This window comes from Staurois parvus, unplaced genomic scaffold, assembly GCF_062004578.1.
Source record: "Staurois parvus isolate SC_StPar_1 unplaced genomic scaffold, SC_StPar_1.0 ptg000020l, whole genome shotgun sequence".
NCBI classification, from domain to species: domain Eukaryota; kingdom Metazoa; phylum Chordata; class Amphibia; order Anura; family Ranidae; genus Staurois; species Staurois parvus.
The window spans coordinates 12060931-12083554 of record NW_028317816.1 but is presented as its reverse complement, the minus strand read 5'-3'; the positions used below and the strand labels follow the sequence as shown (position 1 = coordinate 12083554).

Below are 22624 nucleotides of genomic sequence, written 5' to 3'. Positions count from 1 at the left end.
TTGTTTGAGGTATCTTTGCCCATTCTTCCTTACAAAAGTCTTCCAGTTCTTTGAGATTTCTGGGCTGTCTGTCACGCACTGCTCTTTTAAGGTCTATCCATAGATTTTCAATTATGTTGAGGTCAGGAGATTGTGAAGGCCATGGCAAAACCTTCAGTTTACGCCTCTTGATGTAATCCCCCGTGGATTTCGAGGTGTGTTTAGGATAATTATCCATTTGTAGAAGCCATCCTCTCTTTAACTTCAGCTTTTTCACAGATGGCATCAAGTTACCATCCAAAATTTGCTGAAATTTTATTGAATCCATTTTTCCTTCTACTCGTGAGATGTTCCCTGTGCCACTGGCTGCAGCACAACCCCAAAATATGATTGATTCAACCCCATGCTTAACAGTTGGACAGAGGTTCTTTTCATTAAATTCTGTGCCCCTTCTTCTCCAAACGTACCTTTGCTCATTCTGGCTAAAAAGTTCAATTTTAACCTCATCGGTCCACAGAACTTTTTTCCAAAATGCATCAGACTTGTCTATATGTTCATTTGCAAAGTTCAAACGATGATTTTTGTGGTGAGGACGTAGAAGAGGTTTTCTTCTGATGACTCTTCCATGAAGACCATATTTGTACAAGTATCTCTTTATAGTGGAATAGTGTACCACAACTCCAGTGTCTGCCAGATCTTTCTGGAGGGATCGTGCAGTCAAACGTGGGTTTTGAATTGTTTTTCTCACAATCCTGCGAGCTGTTCTGTCTGATATTTTTCTTGGTCTTCCAGATCTTGCTTTAACTTCCACTGTTCCTGATGACTGCCATTTCTTAATTACATTATGAACAGAGGATATTGACATCTGAAAACCTTTGCTATCTTCTTATAGCCTTCTCCATCTTTGTGAGCGTCAACTATTTTCAGTTTCAGTTTTCTAGACAACTGCTTAGAAGAACCCATGGTGCTGATTGTTGGGGCAAGGTCAGATGAGTCTGGGCATTTAAAACCTTTGAGATTGACATCACCTGGTCTTCCCAGACGATGATTAAGAACAATCCATGACACTGGCAGGTCTCAGCTTTGCAAAGGGGGCAGTGCATGCTATAAATTCTGCAGGGTGCCCAAACTTTTGCAGACGCCATTTTTTTGTTTTCTGTTATTTTGAAAGTGTAAATGATGGAAATAAAATCTAACTTTTGTTGACATATTATAAGAATGTCTAATCTGTAATTTGATGCCTTTTGGAGATTTTTCCATCTTTCCTTGGCTTCTTTATGCACAGTAATACAAATTTTTAGCTGGGGTACCCAAACTTTCGATCCCCACTGTATATATATATACATATATATTACGCTATATACTATATATATGTGTATATATATATATATATATATATATATATATATAGATATATATATATAGATATATATATGCTATATTGCCAAAATTATTGGGACACCCTTCCAACACATTGGATTCAGGTGTTCCAACAATCACCTCTGTAGCCACAGGTGTCTAGAATCAAGCACCTAGGCATGCAGACTGCTTTTACAAACATTTGTGAAAGAATGGGTCACTCTCAGGAGATCAGTGGATTCAAGCATGGGTACCTACTCTTGTAGGTTGCCACCTGTGCAATAAATCCATCTGTGAAATTTCCTTGCTACTAAATAATCCCTGTCAACTGTTAGTGGTATTATAACAAAGTGGCAGCAACTGTACCAAGTGTAAAGTTTGGTGGAGGGGGGATTATGGTGTGTGGTTGTCTTTCAGGGGTTGGGCCTGGCCTCTTAGTTCCAGTGAAGGGAACTCCTAAGGCATCAGCAAACCAAGATGTTTTGAAAAATTTTATGCTCCCAACTTTGTGGGAACAATTTGGGGATGGTCCCTTCCTGTTCCAACATGATTGCGTGCCAGTGCACAAAGCAAGGCCCATAAAGACACAGATGAGCTCCTCCTAGACGCGTTTCATATCAACATATGTCTTCAATAGGGGTGTTGCCATGGTAGCCGTGATGTCACGTCGCCGGATCAAGGAGGTCTGGTGGCCATGTTGCCAAACCAGCTGGTCAGTGTATTCAGCAGCTTGCATGCTGCTATTATTTAAAGATACCCTGTGTATGTTTTTATGCTCTAATTTTAATATTTACCAATTAAATACTGTTGCATACTACACTATGGACATCCATATTTCTTGCTCTGCACCAAGCAATTAAACCCCACCCCAGGACCCCAGGTGATCTATCTGGACCAGAGGAGGGAAGCCTATGACCAGACCCTATTGCAGACAACCTGTTAAAGGGGCCCTCTGACTGACATTTTTAACACCCATATCTACAGAGGAAGGGATCTTGTACCAGGCTGTACCCTAAAGGAGACCTGCGGTTGATTCATTTGATCAATGCGCATTAAGATTGCGCTTCCGGTGAGTGTGCAATCTTACCATTTGTTGCTTACCAATAATCTCCGGATTATTGGTAGCTCACACTGGGATATAAAAGTTGTCACATCTGATATTTCATCTGGAACTATTACCGTCACCCGGCATATTAGCTCTGGAATTTTAGTCACCTTGTCACCTTACTTTGTATATATATTTGCTTTTTGATTGGACGATTATTTGACATACTTCTAAGTAATTCACACACGTATCACCTATTATTAAGTTGTTACCGGACTTTTATTATCTTATAGAGGTATTCCATATTATGACGTTTTAATATTTTCTCAGTATATTCATTGTCTAGCGCTGCACTGTTTTATTCCTATTACTTATTGAAAAGGTTTGTGGTTCCTTTTTGGTGCAATTAGCTGCTATTGTAAGCACTCTATAAGTTCCTACCTTTTCTATTTATTCCCACAGAAAGATTTTTCTCTTGTGCAATTTCAGGACAGGTTATGCATTTATTATCCAGGCTCAAGCATTCACAGGAATGACTGCTGTAAGCTGGGAACCACCATGGCTGGGATCGCCACTGACTGCAATCTTTGAAACGTTTACACCATGCAAATGTCCCACTGCAGCTGAGTGTCTCATCACCGTACTGTGATTGAAGTCTTCTGTAGATATCCGTGAGTTCTATGCTATTGTTCTCAAGAAACTTCATCACTACACACTGTTCCATGCACACACTAACACTATTGTCTGCCATGTTGATTACTGGTCTCTGGACTGGCCTGCGACATGTGCTCCACCAATCAGTAATAGGATATATTTGCCACTTATTATTGCATGTAGTACCAATATGCTAGCATCCCTTTTCCTGTTTATACCTGTAAAATTTAATCACTTCAAGTCAGGACACTTTCACCCCCTTCCACTCCAGGCCAATTTTCAGGTTTCAAACATTTTGAAAAAAAGTGTTTTTCTTATAGAATTTTGCAAATAAATAATCTTTCTTCACGACTATGTATTTTTTATTTAAAAAAGATGAGGTAGTATTGAATAGAGGTCTGCAGCAAATGTTGATGTGCATATGTAATGGATGAGAGATTTGTGTATGCACTCAAAGCTATGCCAATCGGCCAGAAAATTAACAGCATTAAACTATTTTATATTTTAATACATGACTTCAGGTAAGTAAAGCCCTTGCTGAAATGGCTGTGAAGCACCTGGAGGTTTAAGTGATGAATGTTGGCAAGCTGGCATTTTATAAAAACCTAAAGCTAGAACAAAATGTCCATATGCCTGATTCCAGCCTCATTGTATAGCAATTTTGAGAAGTTGGCTAGCTGGCACATCATGACAGGAGTTAGATTCTGCTGAAAAATGTTTCCTTAAATAACAGAGATTTTAGACAAGAAATGCTTTGTTAGGAAAGAGTTGTCTTCTACCAACTTTTGGCAGCTACTTCACGATCCACTTATGGATCAAGGAACCTTTATTTAGCAGTCTACTGCGAGCTCTTGAGATAGTGCCTTACGGCACTTGTTTTTTTTATCTGTGAGTTTATTTTTTAGTTCAGTGAAACTGTATTTAATTCAATTAATGAAAAATCCTGTTTTTTAGTTCCTCTGAACATGACTGAGTGTTCAAATTGGCTGTAAATCACTTGGTTAAATTAAAAATGTAATCCTTGAGTAAATCATACCTAGTATACATATGCAGAGTTCATTCTTTGTACATGTCCATAATCAAGCATTAGAGGGTCAATCCATCCCAAATATATATTTTAGTTATTAATGGAGCCCAGTGGGTGAAGTCATCTGTTGGTTTCTTATATGATATTTTCCCTACAGTGTATACTTCAGATGTTATGTTACCCCACCATAATTCCCAACTCCTTTCGAGGTTTTGCATTCTTCTTCATATAAATACAGTGCATAAAAAATCTAACAGGTTGAGTAAAATTCCCTTTCAATGGCTACAGCAGGTGTGCAGATCCAGAACTCAAGCATAGAGTTTTCATCTATAGAGTCTTTGAGAAACATACATGTTGGCTACTTCAGTGTTCGAGTATAACGAAAAAACTGAAATAAGAGTTTATTTTGAAATGACCTTTAAGATGCTCAAACATTAAACTTACCCAACACTGCGTCATTTAAAGGTTACAGTAAAGAATCCAAAAACCCAGTATAAGCTGCTTAAAATTTGTATTGCCCCTTAACCATGGCTACAATTATACCACAACAATTCCTTCTTAGGGATAAGCAGAATCATTTCAGTAAGTTTGAATTCACTGCAAAATTTACAATTTTGTGTTCCCTGAAAATCCATCATAATTGATCTTGCATAAAAGAAAATTCCTTTTTCAAAATAGAAACGTAGCATGGTGATTACATGTGTTTGAAAAAATGTGTCTATAAACAAAGGTTTAATGTAATGGTTAGGGTTATCATTAAGGTCTGTGATAGGATTAGAGATTTCTTTATGGTTAGTGATAGTATTAAAGTGGAAGGCAAGTCAAAACCTAGCAAAGCTTAAATCTACTCCCTCCTGCATTCTAAACCTAATCTATACATGTTAGAAGCTTTCCTTAACCTAATATCTAATATCTTCTTATTAACAGTACTAACATAAGCATGAATGAGTTGGATCTTAATAGAATAATTGAGTTATTATATTTATATTTGTTCTAGATTGGGAAAAGTAAGTAATTAGACTTCATAGTCTGTGAATATACATATGAACATATATCTTGGGTTTTACCTTTACATTCAAGCCACATATGAGAGCAATTAGCTATACCTTCCCCCATCCTCCCCCATCTATGTAAGAGATAAAGTTACACTCAGACTTTGAGAGAAGCAATTATCTTAGTGGGACTACAAGAGAATACCAACCCACTTTTAGGAGATGGTGGGGGCTGGATTGCTCTTTCTAGAGCAGGACAAAGGTTTAAAGCACACATTCTTTGGGCAGCAAGGCGAAGGGAGCTGCTTGCTCATACTCACACACATTCATATTATACACACACAATTTCATACAATTTTATTATTAAGAACTTAACTATACTTTTTGGACTTTATTTAAACATTCTGTATTCCAATATTGTATTTCTAATTTTATGCAACATTATAATTAAATCATCTTTTTGAGTTTATGCAAGTAGTGGAAGGACTTTCTATTTGAACATTTCTCATCAATACAAGTTAATAAAATATCGAGACAATACAATATTTTACAGTGGCGAGCCTCCAGTTCGATTAGTTTCCGACAATCGATTATTTTTGACTTTTTTCTCTTTCACCTTGATGAGAGGGACGATGTTTGTAAGTCAACAAAATATGAAGTCAAGCTTTCAGGAGAAGTAAAAGTCTTCAACAGGTGAATCGTCGGTATAATCGAGAACCTAAAAGCAGAATTGGTGAGAATTTTGCGCAATTGCAAGAAACGCTGTTCCTTGGTGATGTCATTTCCCGCCAAGAGAGAAAAGACGCGTTATGTAAAGAAAGACCTTCTTAATTGGTAAGTAATGGATTTTATTGATGAATTATCTAGAGAGAGTAAGTTAGAATTCAAGAATCTGTCTACATTTGTTAAAGATGATGAACTTTGGCGGTACATGTATAATGAATGCTTACAGGCTAATATTAAGATAGAAAAATCTAAGTTTTCCTTTAAGAAACTGAGCAAACAAGTTAGAAATGTAATGAAGTTAGTTAATGTTTTTAACGCCATGATTTTTGATGTTCCTAAGACTGCTGCTTGTGTAATGAAGCAAGATCAGAGCAGTGTATGTGCTAATTGCCAGATTTTGACTCAGCAAATAGATGATCTGCAAAGTGTAATTCAAACTAAAGACATTCAGTTATCTGACCTGCAGAATGATGTAAAAAGAATTTGTGTGAACACTAAGGCAGAGAAACAAAAATCTTTTGTACCAGAGATCCAGTCTGTAGAAGGAGACCCTATAGATCAGGAAGAAATGTTTAAGAGAAAATTAAGGGATAAAGCTGCAAAACTTAATCTTAAAATCCTTGATCAGCTCATGAAAATTTTGAAGGATATGCCAGCCTATGATATGGAATCTGATGCTTTCTATAACATGGAGGTTTATGAAAATTTTTGTAATAATTTTTGTTTAAATCAGGAGCAAAGAAATTTTCTATTCTGTTTATGGCTCCCCAGCGTTATGGCACATAGATTAATCAAAACGCCATATATTGAGGATGATGAGGAAATGCATAGCAATGCATCAGACCGACTACGTCAATTATTGATATTTACTACTGGAGAGGAAACTCCTTCTTTGGAAATCTTAGACTCCTTAAGAGCTATGATTAATGATGATCCTTTTGAATTTAAAAATAGATTTTCGAAAGTATACAAAATGATATTTAATTTAGACAATGAGACTCCTTCTATGGTAAATGCTTTTGTTAAAAAATTCAAGTATCTTGATCCAGCATCTTTTATTATTGCTACTGGAAAAAATGATTTAGATCACGCAGCCAAAGTTATAGATACATTTAGAAGGCTTAAATTAAACAATCAGAAGAAGGAAAGTTTAATTGTTCAAAATGGAGAACAGAGAGAGACCATGTGCTTAGCCACACCCAGTTATGATGATGAACACGTCACAGGCAGGACGAGAGTCTCAGAGCAGACAGGAAATACTATTTGTTTCTATTGTAAACGATTTGGTCATTTGAAAAGAGATTGTATTCATTATAAATTAGATTTACAAAGAAAAGCTTTGGAATTAGAAGACCAAAATATAATTTCTGAACAATCTGCTCCTCCATGTTCCAACAATAGTCTGTCTGAGTTGCCTTATGCCTCAGAAGTTAAAAAGATCAGTTCACTGAGAGTTAACAACAGCTTAAACAATATGGTAAACAGTGCTGTTGTCATTAATAGGAGTGGTTTATTGCCATTGCCGAAATTTAAATCAGGATCAAATCGAGATTCTTCTTCTTTACCGTTGGAATATGTTGCTCCACATTTATTGGATGAAAGTGGAAGGCCCAAATCAACATCAATTGATTCTTCCATGTACTGTAATGTTGTAAGTATTTGTACAGCAACTGCTGACATGTCTTCAGATCATAAATGGCCACATACAGGAACCAATCTTGAATTGGGACAATTGGTTAGATCACATAAAGAACTTTGGAGTCAAAGCAAAAATGATGCAGGTTTGTTTACAAATTTTGAAGTTGACATTGAAGGTAGAGACCCTAAGCCTCAACCTCAATACAAATTGCCATTAGAATCAATTAATCCAATTTCTTCCATTGTAGATGAGTTTTTACAGCAAGGAATTTTAAAGAAAGTACAATCAGTGGTGAATAATTGTATTTGGCCTATCAAAGCTGATAATTCATATTCTTTATCAGTTGATTTGAGGACATTGAACAAATGCATCATAAATAACAAATCTATTGTTCCTGATTGTAACATAATGTCACATCTGGATGCCAAGGCCAAAATATTCTCAGTACTTGAAATCGCCAATAGCCATTTGTCAGTACCCTTAGCTAAGAGTTGTCAATATAAACTTGCTTTTAGCTTCAACAAAGAAACGTATACATTCACAAGATTAGCCCCAGGCTTAGATTTAAGTGATGGAATTGTTCATGAGTATTTGGGAAAAATATTATCTAAATTCTCTAGGCCAGAATGTATTGTCCAGCATGTAGACAAGCTTCTCTTGTCTACACAAAATATAACTGAACATATCACTCTTTTGTCTGAAATATTTACGTTGTTACAAACAGCAGGATTGAAATTGAATACAGAGAAAGTTCAGTTGATGAAAAGACAGGTGGAATTCCTTCATATGCAAATTAGTCATGGACAGAGACAGTTGTTGCAAGAAAAAGTTAGAATTATTTCTGCTTATCCAATTCCAACAAATCGCAAGGCTTTGCATCAGTTTTTGAGCGAAGTAAATCATTGTAAAGATTTTATACCCAATTTTGCAGAGAAGTCTAGATCATTATTTGATCATTTGAGACAAAAATATGGTGTGTTTGACCAATGGGATCAAACTGAGAAAGAAGCTTTTGAACTATTGAAATAGGATTTGCAGAATGCTACTACATTAAATACTGTTGAGTTTTGTAGTAAAATTCCTTTTGTTTTAGAAACCAATGTTTCCAATAATGCAATCTCAGCAACTTTGTCACAATTAAAAGAAGGTAATCAGAAAATAATAGGCTTCTTCTCAAGAACTTTGACAAATATGGAGAAAAACTTTGATGCACATATGAAAAAATTGTTAAGTGTTTTCTTTGCAGTCAAAATAACTGAACACATTGTGAGGTCTAGTAAGATTATATTACAGACACCTGATTCATCACTGAAACTCCTAGAGGAAGATGGTTCAACAGACAATTATCGTGAAAATTATCCTATATGGTACAAAGCACTGTCTTCCAAACACATTCAGATAGATGTAACAGGAAGACATTTTCAGGAAAACATACCAACACATATTTGTACAGCTGTAAGTGAGAAGTTTGTACCTCATGTTTTCAACATAGGAACTGAGAAAAGTTTGAAACCAGTATGTATTACTGCAGATCAGTCTTACACTACAAGAAGTGAGCCAATACAAAAAACAGCTACGCATATTTCCAATTTTATAGAGATAAGATCAAAGGCATAATCCTTTGTCATCTCTGGGTTGATACAAAACCTTTCTTTGGTTTTGAAACCAAGGTTTTGAATCATGACCAATAATGGAGATGTAGCGTCCTGTTATATTTATTTTTGTTTATTTCAGGTACTTATATAGCGTCGTCAATTTATGTAGTGCTTTTTACATATATAGTACATTCACATAAGTCCCTAACCCTCAAGAGGTGTACAATCTGAGGTCCCTAACTCACAGTCATACATACACATACTAGGGCCAATTTAGATAGGAGCCAATTCTCCTACCAACATGTCTTTGGAGTGTGGGAGGAAACCGGAGTACCTGGAGGAAACTCACACAAGCACAGAGAGAACATGTAAACTCCAGGCAGGTGATGCCATGGTTGGGATTTGCATCAGCAACCCTAGTATTGTTAGGCAGAAGTGCCCGCATTCTAAAATAGAACACTACAAGTCAATAAGAAGTGTTATAATCAAAATATGTCTTCCATGTCATGACTAGAAATGTTTGTGATTGTGATATGTAATGTTAACAGATAAATGTAAGAGGATTAATCAATGTAAAATTATCAATGCCAAAATAATGATACTGCATTTCTGTTACAGGAAATGACCTAAGAGTAACTGTTAAAGGAAGAAAACTCAAATATTTCTAAACCTTTCAGATGATAATACATTTTCCAAGAAGGAAATTTATTCTGGAAGAAGCTTTGCAACAAGAATTTCATTCATCATTGTTTTTGTTGTTCTTTTTATGTTCAATAAAGTTATTTTAACTTTACAGAGCGCTAGAAGAAGACAAGACATCTCAAGGCATCTCATAGAGGAAGAACGTATAAAACAATTGACTTTTTGACTACTGATGAAATAATTCATTCATCAGATATATTGGTTTTTTTGTGTGTACATTTTATTTTGACATGATATGTTTACCATATCAAGATGAGATCAGTTTTCACATGAACATTTGCAATCACACACTATGTATTTTCAGAAGTGAAAGTGTTAAACTTTTGTTACAACAGAGTCACTCTACGTAGTTAGAACATCTGTTGTTAATTAAGCTAGAGATAAGGTTTTCTAAGATACATATAGAAAAACTTAGGCAAGCTTTACATTGTTATATGTATGTTTTAAAAAAATCATTTGATATACATGTATGGATTGAAGTTAGAGAACATATGTTATGTTTAAATGTTGATAAGGTAATTTGAAAAATGTATGGATTATAGAACTGTGTGCTACACACATTTTGGAGGGAAAATATGAAACATCTATTTTTTAAGTGACATATTTTAAAGTATTGTACTATAATGTTACAGTTATACATTTATTAAGGAGATGAATTATTTGGTAAAAGGAAAATAATAAGGGTAAAAATATTTTTATGTGATACATAACAAAAGGTTTATCAAAGAATTTGTTTTCCCATTATAGAATCAAATTAAAGATATGTTCAGATCAATTATCTTAAGATCCAAAAACGCATGAATGGATACGAAAGTGACGAGAATGTGTATAAATGGATTAAGATAAGGAAAATGATTAAGATTCGATAAAATCGATCATTTTGAGAGGGAAATGTTAGAAGCTTTCCTTAACCTAATATCTAATATCTTCTTATTAACAGTACTAACATAAGTATGAATGAGTTGGATCTTAATAGAATAATTGAGTTATTATATTTATATTTGTTCTAGATTGGGAAAAGTAAGTAATTAGACTTCATAGTCTGTGAATATACATATGAACATATATCTTGGGTTTTTCCTTTACATTCAAGCCACATATGAGAGCAATTAGCTATACCTTCCCCCATCCTCCCCCATCTATGTAAGAGATAAAGTTACACTCAGACTTTGAGAGAAGCAATTATCTTAGTGGGACTACAAGAGAATACCAACCCACTTTTAGGAGATGGTGGGGGCTGGATTGCTCTTTCTAGAGCAGGACAAAGGTTTAAAGCACACATTCTTTGGGCAGCAAGGCGAAGGGAGCTGCTTGCTCATACTCACACACATTCATATTATACACACACAATTTCATACAATTTTATTATTAAGAACTTAACTATACTTTTTGGACTTTATTTAAACATTCTGTATTCCAATATTGTATTTCTAATTTTATGCAACATTATAATTAAATCATCTTTTTGAGTTTATGCAAGTAGTGGAAGGACTTTCTATTTGAACATTTCTCATCAATACAAGTTAATAAAATATCGAGACAATACGATATTTTACAATACACCCTGTAAAGGAAAGATGTCTATACTTACCTATTTTGAAGTGGCTCTGGACCAGGGGCGGACTGACCATTTGGAAACTCGGGCACTGCCCGAGGGCCCTGGGTCAGTAGGGGGCCCCATGAGATGCCCCTGGTACCTCTTTCTTAGGCTTTTTTGAGTTTGGGCAAGGACACAGGGGCCCCACAATCCCCTATTGCCCGGGGGCCCCATGAGTTGTCAGTCTGCCCCTGCTCCGGACCTGTGGCATGACTGGCTTCCAGCTGCAGCTTCAGTGTAGAGGGGGGACAGTGACAATGGATGTCCCATAGAAAGCCTAAGGGTGACAACATCGCATTGACTCCGCAGCCATTGTCAACGATCTCTCTTCTACACTGAAGCCAATGCTGGACCGGAGCGACTTCAGAATAGATAAGTATAAACATCTTTCCTTTAACATGGTAGATAGATTAGGTTTAGAATGGGGGTGGGAGTAGATTTACGCTTAGCTAGGATTTGACTATCCTAAAAACCTTGTTTAACCTCTTCACTCTGAGCTCTGAGTGTACATAAATATGCAACCTCTCAGCAGCTGGGCCTTGACACAGAGTGGCCGCATATTTGCATACCATTTGTAAACAAACATGCTGAGAGCTCATGCTCACTACGTTTCAGCGTCCAATGGAAAGTTCCCGATCTCTCCTTGCGATTGGGACCTTTCCGATCATGTCACTGCCGTGACAACCAATCATGGCAGTCACATGACCCTAAACCCCACCCCACCTCCCAACATCAGAAACCCCTTAAAGGGCCGTCTCAAAGCGGTTAAGATATAATTTCACTACACAGACACTTCATTTGGCAAGATCAACAAGTATTTTACATGTACTTAGCAAGAAAACCAGAAAACTAACACAGTCACCACATCTAAGGACAGGGGAATTGCAGTACATTACATTTTTGTTCTTGGGTTTTGAATGATATCCTTTAAGGAAAAAAATCTCTTTAATGAACAAGAGCCAATAGAGATAATGAGTTATGGATGAAGAGAGAGTTGAGTTTCATAGAATAATGAAAGCTTTTTAACGATAACTTCATAAAAAAATAATACAAATTAAGAAAAGTAGTATATTATACATTTATCCACTATCCCAGACCTTTAAAAGTTTTACTTAAATCCTTTTAGAAATGCTCATGTAGTTTGAAGGAAGTACAATAGTTACTCTGGGTTTTTTCCTAACTGTGTTGCATAAAATCAATCAAACCAAAGACTACCCTTCATGGTTGCTTTAGAGTCTTTGAATACGTTTACCTGTATTGAAATTGGTATGCTATGCATGGTCTAAACTGATGTTATTAGAGGCCATTTGCTGAGATTGTGAACTCCCTTGGTGCTGTGCTCAACCATAAAGCATGAAATGGCACAATTCTACAGCATGCGTGCATCACAGGGGGTCATATTAACATAAAAATAAGCCAGTTTTTTGTAACTATAGTTTTCTTTCTAATGTGAGAAAACAAACATGATTGATTTTATGTTTTATTCAGGTTCCATAGTGCATGTCATAATATTCTGGCATATGCATGTTGACGAATGAGTACTATGTAAAGGCTTAAAATGTACACAGCAGTAACCAATACATTAGCCGCATTTAAAAATGGGAAGTGTGGGAGATGTGACCTTTTCCTATGCTCCATTGCTTTTAGCATAAGCGATTCTTCTTTGCCTGAACAAATGCTAGAAGACTTTAATTAACATGAGCAAATTCCCCTCCTGGCTTCAGAAGACTGGCAACACATATATTTGTCAAAGCGAAAACAATGCAAACAGCACTTGTGCTATGAATGCAGTACAGCGGTGGTAAGGTACATTAAAGGAAAATTATAGCTAAAATATAAATCGCACTTCCATTAAAGAGCACTTTTCAGCATTCAAACATGCATTTGTTTAAAATACTCATGCTTTAGAAATTCAAGCAGAACCAAAAAAACAAATGCAGACAGAAAAAAATTGTGATAAAAGATATAGTACTCCTTGTTGAATTGTTTGTTGTAACAGCTGTGATTGTTCCAATGTTTTTCAACTCTCGCTTTCTCTATCTCTATATGCTTTATGGCCATTTGAATAGGAGTGAACTGTCCAATTCAAGTCTAATGTGTCTTTTTAGCTTTGGATGGTTTCAAGCATATGTTTATCCCAAACTATTTTTTGTAGTTTTGGATACAGTGGGAAACCATTGTCACCATTGTGTGATGATGACAATGGTTTCATTAGACAAAAAGTAAGCAAAGATCTATAAATGGACAGTGACACACTTTAGCCTTTATCGGTTTATCCCCAGCCCCATCCAAAACATTTTTTTTGTCACTCTGCTAGGGCTGAAGTGTAAGACCAAGGCTAAAGAAGAACAGGAATTGGGCTGAACTGAAAATAGGTTAGCAGCATTTTGGATGGCTGGTTGGTCCACAGAAGTGTGTTGAACTGTAACCATGCTAGAAACAGAAATTAGTGCAGCAAAATGGTAATGCCCATTACTAGTTAATCATTGGCACAACAATGGGTCCACTGTGGTGCTCTGTTTCCTCTATGGTTTGGTGCTGGCTTCTGAGCATGTGCGGGTCCCTTTGCACCTGTGCGGCTGCCCGAATTCCAGGCTTTGTTCCTGCTTACTGCGCATGCACAGTCACATACGCGGTTTCCCTTAAGGCAGTGGCCATCTTGGAATCATCCTTACATTGCCTTGGTCCGGGTGATCAACTGCATCACCTGCGGCCCATTTAGTGCGGGCGCCCCCTCCCTCTGCTTTCTCCTCTTCCTTTTTGGTTGGGCAATGGTCAGTTTTTTTCCCCAGATGGTTGGCTGTATTCAATAAAAGGTAAGCATACAAAACGATTATGGGATAGATACTCTACTTGAAGGAGATATTTTTTTTTACTCTGATATTGACTATAGTTCTTTGGTTTAGTTTATCTGTAGGACAATGAGGTGTTTTTACTGAAGATCCCTCTTAGTAGATTTTGGATGTTCCTGTTGAAATTACTGAGAAGTGCATGGCATATTCGTGTATGATAGGACACCCTGGATAATTAAAGGTGAGTTATATTGTGATGGTTCTCTGTTGGCTTATATTACACTCACCGGCCACTTTATAGTGGCTAGTGCTAAGAAAATATCCTCCACACCATTAAATCACCACCACCAGCCTGAACCGTTGATACAAGGCAGAATGGATTCATGCATTTATGTTGTTTACCCCAAATTCTGATCATACCATCTGAATGTTGCAGCAACCAGTCTGACCATTCTCCTCTGACCTCTGACATCAACAAGGCATTTTCATCCAAACAACTGCCGCTCTGTGGATATTGTCTCTTTTTCATACCATTCTCTGTAAACCTTAGAGATGGTTGTGAGTGAAAATCCCAGTAGATCATCAGTTTCTAAAATACTCAGGCCAGCCAGTGTTGCACCAACAACCATGCCACATTCAAAGGCAATTAAATCCCCTTTCTTTCCCTCTGATGCTCGGTTTGAAATTCAGCAAGTCGTCTTCACCAGTTCTACATGCCTAAATGCATTAAGTTGCTGCCATGTGATTGACTGATTAGCAATTTGTGTTACCAAGCAATTGAACAGTAATAAAGTGGCCAGTGAGTGTATATGGGTATACTCTGAAACCACTTTGATGTGTTTAAATTATACACCCTTTGAAGGGGAGAATTATTACTTTATTCTTAAATCAGCTATTTTGTATCAAGATATAGTGATATATAAAGTCCAGAACCCTTGGGTGGATTCCTTGAGCCTCAAAGGTAGGCTTCGTTGAAATACATTTTCATCTAATATACCCAAGAGGAGAATATATTATAGTACTCACTATTGTGTTTTTTGTACTTTATATCTTCATTATGATAGGATGGTATCTATTATTTTTCCCCTTTGATCTCTCTGGAGAATATATACTCACAATAGCCATTGTTCCTACTTCACTGGCAGGTTCATGGTTGCTCTCTCAGGTAATGAGTTTGAATTAGCTTCCCTATTAATGTCAATGTTTTGGAACTTTAGCTATCACTATGTAGTTTAAGAAGCATTTATAGTGCAGATTAATTTGTAACGCACTGGTCCTGCAATTGGGAGGGGAGTTTCAATTCACCTGTTCGATAGGCTTTCACTGGGTGCCCCGTTTCTGCTTTGCCCCTTTTCACCCCCTATGCCTCCCCCCGTAGGTTTTCCTTCCTTATTATTAATTTCAGAGTGGGATGCTGATTATTATTCAGTGAGTTTATATTGATTGTACCAATTTTTACTATTGTTGTTTTAGAACATTGATGTAAAAATTGGCCCCTGAAGAAGTGAACTTTGTCCCAGAAATGCGTCGGGCCATTTCTTGGCATATTACTTCTTGAACTTGAGGCATCATATGAGTGAAATGTTCTTTTATTGTGTAAAGCTGTTGCAACAATTTGAGACAATATTAATTATGTATTTTGATCAAATATCTTCTCTTTTTACATAAACATGAAATGAAATAAATTTTATTGTATAATGGTGTGCCTTAAAAGTCCCATTCTACTATTTTTTTTTAATATTGTGATAGACTTAGGGATGTGGCATATTTTTTTATCTTTTTTGATCTTTACATCTTGGTTGGCATTGGCACAAAACTTTTCTTTACACCTCTGTATTATGTTGTCAACATGACACAGTCTCTCTGATATTATATGGTGTCCATATTTTGGCAGTCTATATGCAGCAGTGCCTCTGGCAGTGTCTCTGGCAGTCTCTCACACTATATATGGGGTCCACATTTGGGCAGTGTATATGGAGCAGTTTCTTGCTTTCTTTCTGTATTGTGCTGTTGCTGGTAGTCTCTCTGTGTGGGACAGTTTCCAGGAGTCTCTCTGGCACTATATGGGCTCATGTTCTGGCAGTGTATGGAGCAGTTTCTTGCTGTCTCTCTGTATAATGCAATCTCTGGCAGACTCTCTGTATGGTACAGGCTCTGACAGTCTCTCTGTGTGGCAAAATCTCTGACAGTCTCTCAGGCACTATATGCAGAACTATCTCTGGTAATCTCTATGTATGGAAAAATCTCTGGCAGTCTAACTCTGGCACAAGTGATGTCATTCTGCATGCCCATAGAACTCTCCGCCGGTGTTGGTTCCATTCTGTATGCCACATAGCGTTTTTTAATGCCTGATGTACTGTAGGTGTATTGCCTATCTGAATCAAGAAGCTTGGCATTGATTATACTACACTATGTGAGTCCCTTTTATATTATAATTTTCTGCACCAAGGGCTTGCATCCAGGAAGGTGGCTCTATTCTGGCTGGCCAGAGCATTTGTGGCTGAAGGGCAGCAAAGCATTTCATAATCTCTTTGTGGGATCTGTCCATCTAGTAAGAAGCCTGTTAACCCTTTCTGGTGGCGCGGACCTGTAGCACACTTTTCCTCTTTGGTGATATCTCATCTTGATGTGTTCACATAGAAGCTGCCTATTTCTATGAAGCTTTGATCCTCATTTTTATATATTGGGATGCAGGATTATTTTTCTTGAGTTTCAGAGTCTATTTTATGGCACAGTCTCTTGCAGTCTCTCTGACACTATTTGGGGCACAGTCATCTCTGGCAGTATGTATATATGTCACAGTCTTTGCCTGTCTCTCTGTATAGTACAGCATCCCAGTCTCTCTGTATGGACCAGTCTTTAAGGCAGTCTATCTATATGCCTCAGTGTTTAAAAGTCTGTGTGTATGGCATAGTCTCTAATTGTCTCTCTGTATGGTACAATCTCTGGCAGTCTCTCTGGCACTATATGCATCACAGTGTCCTGCAGTCTGTCTGTATGACACGGTCTCTGGCTGTCTCCGTGTATGGTACAGGCTCTGACTGACTCTCTGTATGGTATAATTTCTGGCAGTCTCGTTGGCACTATATGCAGCACAATTTCCTGTCATCTGTCTGTATGGCACCATCTCTAGCAGTCTATGCTATGGCACAATCTCTGCCAAAATGTATGGCACAGTCTCTGTCAGTCTGTTTGTATGGCACAGTATTTGGCTTTCTTTTTGTATGGCACAGTCTCTGGTAGTTGTTCTGCACAGACCAGTCTAAAAGGCAGTCTATCTATATGCCTCAGTATATTGCAGTTTATCTTCAGACTTCAAAGTCTATCATTATCTCTCTGTATGGCACAATATCTGACAATATCTCTGGTAGTCTATGCAGCAGAAAGTGTCTCTGTATCAGGGGCGGACTGACCATTTGGAAACAACGGGCACTGCCCGAGGGCCCAGGGTCAGTAGGGGGCCCCATGAGGTGCCCCTGGTACCTATTTCATAGGCTTTTTTGAGTTTGGGCAAGGACACAGGGGCCCCATGATCCCCTATTGCCGGTGGGCCCCATGAGTTGTCAGTCCACCCCTGCTCTGTATATTACCTATTTCTGACTGTCTCTCTGTATGGGGCAATCTCTGACAGCCTCTGTGGCACTCTATGTGACACAGTCTCTGGACATCTCTCAATGCCTGGCAGTCTCTCAGAACACAATATGCAATTTCAGAAAAAACTAGCATTAATTTACATCCTCATTTCTACATTTTCCAAATATATCCTCATTGACATTGGAAATGTGGGTTATTTATTTAACCTAGCTTTTCCCCAATCAATGTCCATGGAAATGAAATTTGAATATGTTAATATGAAAGACTGAGAATATGTTATTGTTGTCTGTATGCAGATTTTAAACTATAATCAGAAAGAGTAAAATCATAATCAAGGTTTTTTTTTTCACTAACCTGCATGTGTTATTTAAAGAGGTTCTTAAGGAAAAACATTTTGTACCTTAACGCATTCCCTGCATTAGTGTAAAAAAAGTTACAGTTTTTTTTATAATTCTCTCACCCCTAAATACTTTCCTGAGTCCTCACTTGATCCAGCGCTGTGCCCATATATAGCAGCTCTCTCCTCTCTTCCTGCATTCACAGGACAAAGAGGCAGCAGCGAGAGCCATTGCTGTCAATTAAATCTTTTAAGCATAGAGTTAGGAGTGGGGTCGAGGCAAGCTGTGTGTGTCTATGGACACTTGCACAGCAGGGCTCATGAGCATGCTTGCATGTGTGTCACCATAAGAAGCAGATTCCTATGATCGCACATGGAGAAGCCTAGAGCCCTGGCAGGGGACCTGAGAAAAGGAGGATTGGGGCATTCTGTGCAATTCCATTGTACAGAGCAACTAAATGTAAACCTGTTTATTATTTTAATAAAAAAATAAAGGATTACAAACCCTATAATTGTGTTCATTATTTAATGTTATGAAAAATTTTTCAACAAACTGTTCAATCACATATATAAAGTATAGGTGTGGAAACATTATTTTTGTTCCCATCAATAAGTTATTTATCTTATTAAGCAGAGCTCCAGTGAAAATAAAAAAAAATAAAAGTCAGCAGCTACAAAAACTGTAGCTGCTGACTTTCAAAAAAATGGACACTTACCTGTCCCTCGATCCCGCGGTGTCCCCCCCCACAGCCAGTTTCATCGGCCTCTTTGTGTTCCCGGTGTCGGCATATTCAGTGTGGGCACCCGGCTGTGACAGCTTGCGGCTTCACAGCTGGGTGCTCACTGTGCATGCGCGAGTAGCAATGAGCTTTGTGAATGATCCCGTAGTTTTCTGGAGCATGTCCTGTGTCCCAAAAGACTATGGGGAGGGAGGGAGGAGGACAACATCCACTTCCAATTGCCTAGGCAATCACAGAGGAAGTGGGAGCAGGTACCTGGCAATTTCAGGTACCCGCGCCCCCTTCACCGCTCCCCAAAGGTGCCAATCCTTAACCGGGAGCGGGTTACCAGTCCTAAAGTGGAACTTCCCCTTTTGGGTGTAGCTCCACTTTCAATCTTTTAATGCCCAATTCCAGCCAAAACATTTTTGTATAGTGTAGGAATATACAGAGCATTTACCAGGAAGATTTCAACTCTCTTCTTTTCAGGATATAATATCAAGTGAAAGAAGACAAAAACAAAAGCACAAAAAAAAGTTTAAATACACTGCACCACAGTAAGTTTTTGGTTTTCCAACAACCTTATATCTCAAAGTGTATCAATTAATATTTGTTGTGTCACATGAAAAACCATAAAAAATATTATTAAAAAAATCTAAATAATCCCATAAGTGCTGATGCTAACCTATTAGAACCTAAACCAACTCAAAAATAAAAATATGAAAAATTAGCGCTGCATTCCCTACAAAGATTTCAATATCTTTCAAACATATATGTAAAAATTGTATAGTATGTGTACACCTAATGCACCTAAATAATTACATACATTGTGAGGGAGGAGGAGAGAAAGATCCTTAAAACATTTGTTTTGTTATTTAAACACAATGGACTAACAATTCCAATGTGTCTCCACTGACATGGTCCGATGGTGATGGGTCAAACACCCCTCTGTTTGGTTCACAGTCAAACATTCGAACCTACCGAAAGTTCGACCCCGAACTTCAAACAGGGACAATTTAGTCAGTGGAATCTTACGCATCTGAGTATGCGGTAAGATACTGCTCAGCTACTAAAGTACTGCATGAGTTAAAATATTAAGCCATGCAGTATTTTAGTAGTGAAACATTATTTAATGTTAAAGCTGTCAGCGGGGTTCCCCACCGACAGCTGAATGTCTAAAGAAGTTTTGACATTGCCCGACAATTAAAACATTTTTTTTTAATTCGGGTCTGGTATGGATTTTAACCTCCCTAGCGGTATGATTATGTCAATATTTCTTTGCTCAAAGCGGTACATTGTTTTCAATGGAAATATGTTGTTTTTTTATTGTAGGCCTGTAATTCTTAGGAATAACTCACTGAAATCTGTCTGAACAAGAGTCTAGTAAACATCCGGGTATGATAAAATTTGAAACACAAAATAATAACTTATAATATTACAAATAATCTTAAAAATTAATATAATAATAATAATAATAATAATTATAACACTTTTTTTTCAATAATGTAATCAAACCAAAAACACTGAAATTTGAAATAGAACGACAAGTTCGCAAATCGCTGAGTTCAGTCGCAGAATCGTTTTCAGTGTATGATGACGAATTTCCCCACGAATCATTATCAATCAATTCTGCAAGTGGTTCTACTTTACTATCACTGTTCTCTAGCTGGTCTACAACCGCTTTTGACCTAAAAGGGACGCTTTTTGGATCCCATGGACGTTTCTCAGTTTCCAGGCAGAAAGAATGGTAAAAATGCAGGCAGGGCACAGGACAAAGCACTAGGGACAAAATGTATGTGAAATGGTTTGATACAGTAATGTAATACTATCAGATTTTAGTGTATTATGTGTATGTAAAATTTTGACATTTTTGAATCTCCCTCCGGTCCCGCCCCCCGTACGTCCCAATGCTCGCAGGGAATAGATACCCGGAAGATGGATGCCGGCATCGCTGGAGGACATGGCTGGGGATGCAGTGGGAGGACAGCGCCGGACAAGGTAAGTGATCCATGGATCCCAGAGCAATGCTGAAGTGTAATCCCGAGTGTAGCTCGGGGTTACCGCTTCTGGAACTGAAACTTATCCCTGAGCTACACTCGGGAATACCGCAAGGGGAGTTAAGGGAAACCCCCATGACAACATTTTTTTTGCAAAATAGCGGGGGGTCCCCCCCCAATCCATACCAGACCCTTATCTGAACATGCAGCCTGGCAGATCAGGAAAAGGAACCACACCAGGCCACATGCCCTCAACATGGAGGGTGCTTTGGGGAAGGGGGGCTCCCCTGAAAGTACCTTGTCCCCATATTGATGGGTTGAAAGGCCTCTTCCCCACAACCCTGGCCTGTGGTTGTGAAGGTATGCGGGCAGGGGCCTTATCAGAATCTGGAAGCCTCCTTCTATTTGAATGAGTATGCGGTACATGGTATTGCTACTCATTCACAAAAAAGTGTAGTGTAAAAAATGACAGGAGACAGTCTTTAACAAGTTCTTTGTTAAAAACAAAAATAGGGAAAGGCTTCTTCATAGTAAGAGCTGTGAAAATGTGGAATAGACTCCCTCGACAGCTGGTTCTGGCCAGCTCAGTAGATTGTTTTTAAAAAGGTCTGGATTATTTTCTAAATGCACATAATATAATTGGATATTTATAGGTAAAGTTGATACCAGGGAATAATTTTTTCCCCTGCTGGAGCAAATTCGATCATGCTTTATTGTTTTTTTCCTTCCTCTGGATCAACTGTGGATATAGGATTGTGTATATAGGATTGTATATATTGTTTTCACTTTTATTGGTTGAACTAGATGAACTTGCGTCTTTTTCAATTAGACTAATTATGTAAATATGTAACTGATTTATTGAAGAGTTTATGGATCTCAAGGGAGCTGCAAAGCCATAAACAATTCTATTAAATCATTAGAAATAGTTTGATGTAGCAACCAAGGCTTCCTCACCCAATGTGGTGGCAGTGAAGGCCAACTACATAGTTCTAACTAGATGGTACTGGGTCCCGGCTAGAATACAAAATTTGTTTCCCAGTTATTCATGACTGTTCAGAAGCGGGTACATGAGATTTTCCAGTGGTCCAAAATTTCTGGAAAGCAATCTTTACACTTGCCTCCGAGGTGCTTGATCTATCCCTTCAGCCAGACCCAACAATTGCCCTCCTCAACCTGCAGCCAGCATCTGTGATGTGCAGGCAATTTAAACTCTTGATCCTGCTTCAAACAGCTGCAATTCAAATGATAGCTAGAGCATGGAAGTCTTCCTCCTTAGTTGTGGCTGAGGTCAAACACAGAATGAATCGTACTCTGATACATGCAAAGATGGAAGCCCTTGAAAAGACCAGATGGGCAAGTTTGATAAAACCTTGATACCATGGATTAAACACTGTCTGCTGCCTGACTTTGATGTGACAGTGCTTATGCCCTAGTAGCCCATCTTAGACCATGGACCATACTTACGAATTACCAGGTGACCACATCTCCTTTGGAGAATCTCTCTCCTTCTCTCATTTCTTCTTTCTTCCTTCTCTCCTTCTGTCCCATCTTCTTTCTGATCCTCAATATTAATTGTATTTATCACTCCTGACATCCTCCCACTGAATAAGCCCAAAACGTTATAGCAGGCTTCCCTCGGTTCTAGCTTTAATAAGGTTTTCTCACAAAAGTCCTCTAACAGCCTAGCAGTTTCTAGTGTACATTGTTATTTGGGCCATATCTACCCAGTGTTACTGCAAGGATGTATAACACTTATGATGTAACCTATGACTATGCTCATCTATGTAACCATTGAACACCTGATTTACCACGATGGTCGGCCTTACTTCTGGTATCTACTTTGTTCTTTATTAAATCAATAAACAATTTG

General features: G+C 37.8%; 1 protein-coding gene and 1 long non-coding RNA gene across 2 annotated transcripts in view; one reads left to right on the top strand and one right to left on the bottom strand.

Moving 5' to 3' along the window:
* The window catches only part of CNTNAP2 (contactin associated protein 2), a 2186758-nt gene that overhangs the window by 1474458 nt on the left and 689676 nt on the right, over window positions 1-22624 (bottom strand). The window lies entirely within an intron of this gene.
* Window positions 5757-9809, top strand: LOC149472828 (uncharacterized). Its single transcript, XR_016314262.1, has 2 exons — window positions 5757-5890; window positions 9635-9809. It is a non-coding gene; the product is annotated as an uncharacterized LOC149472828 (long non-coding RNA).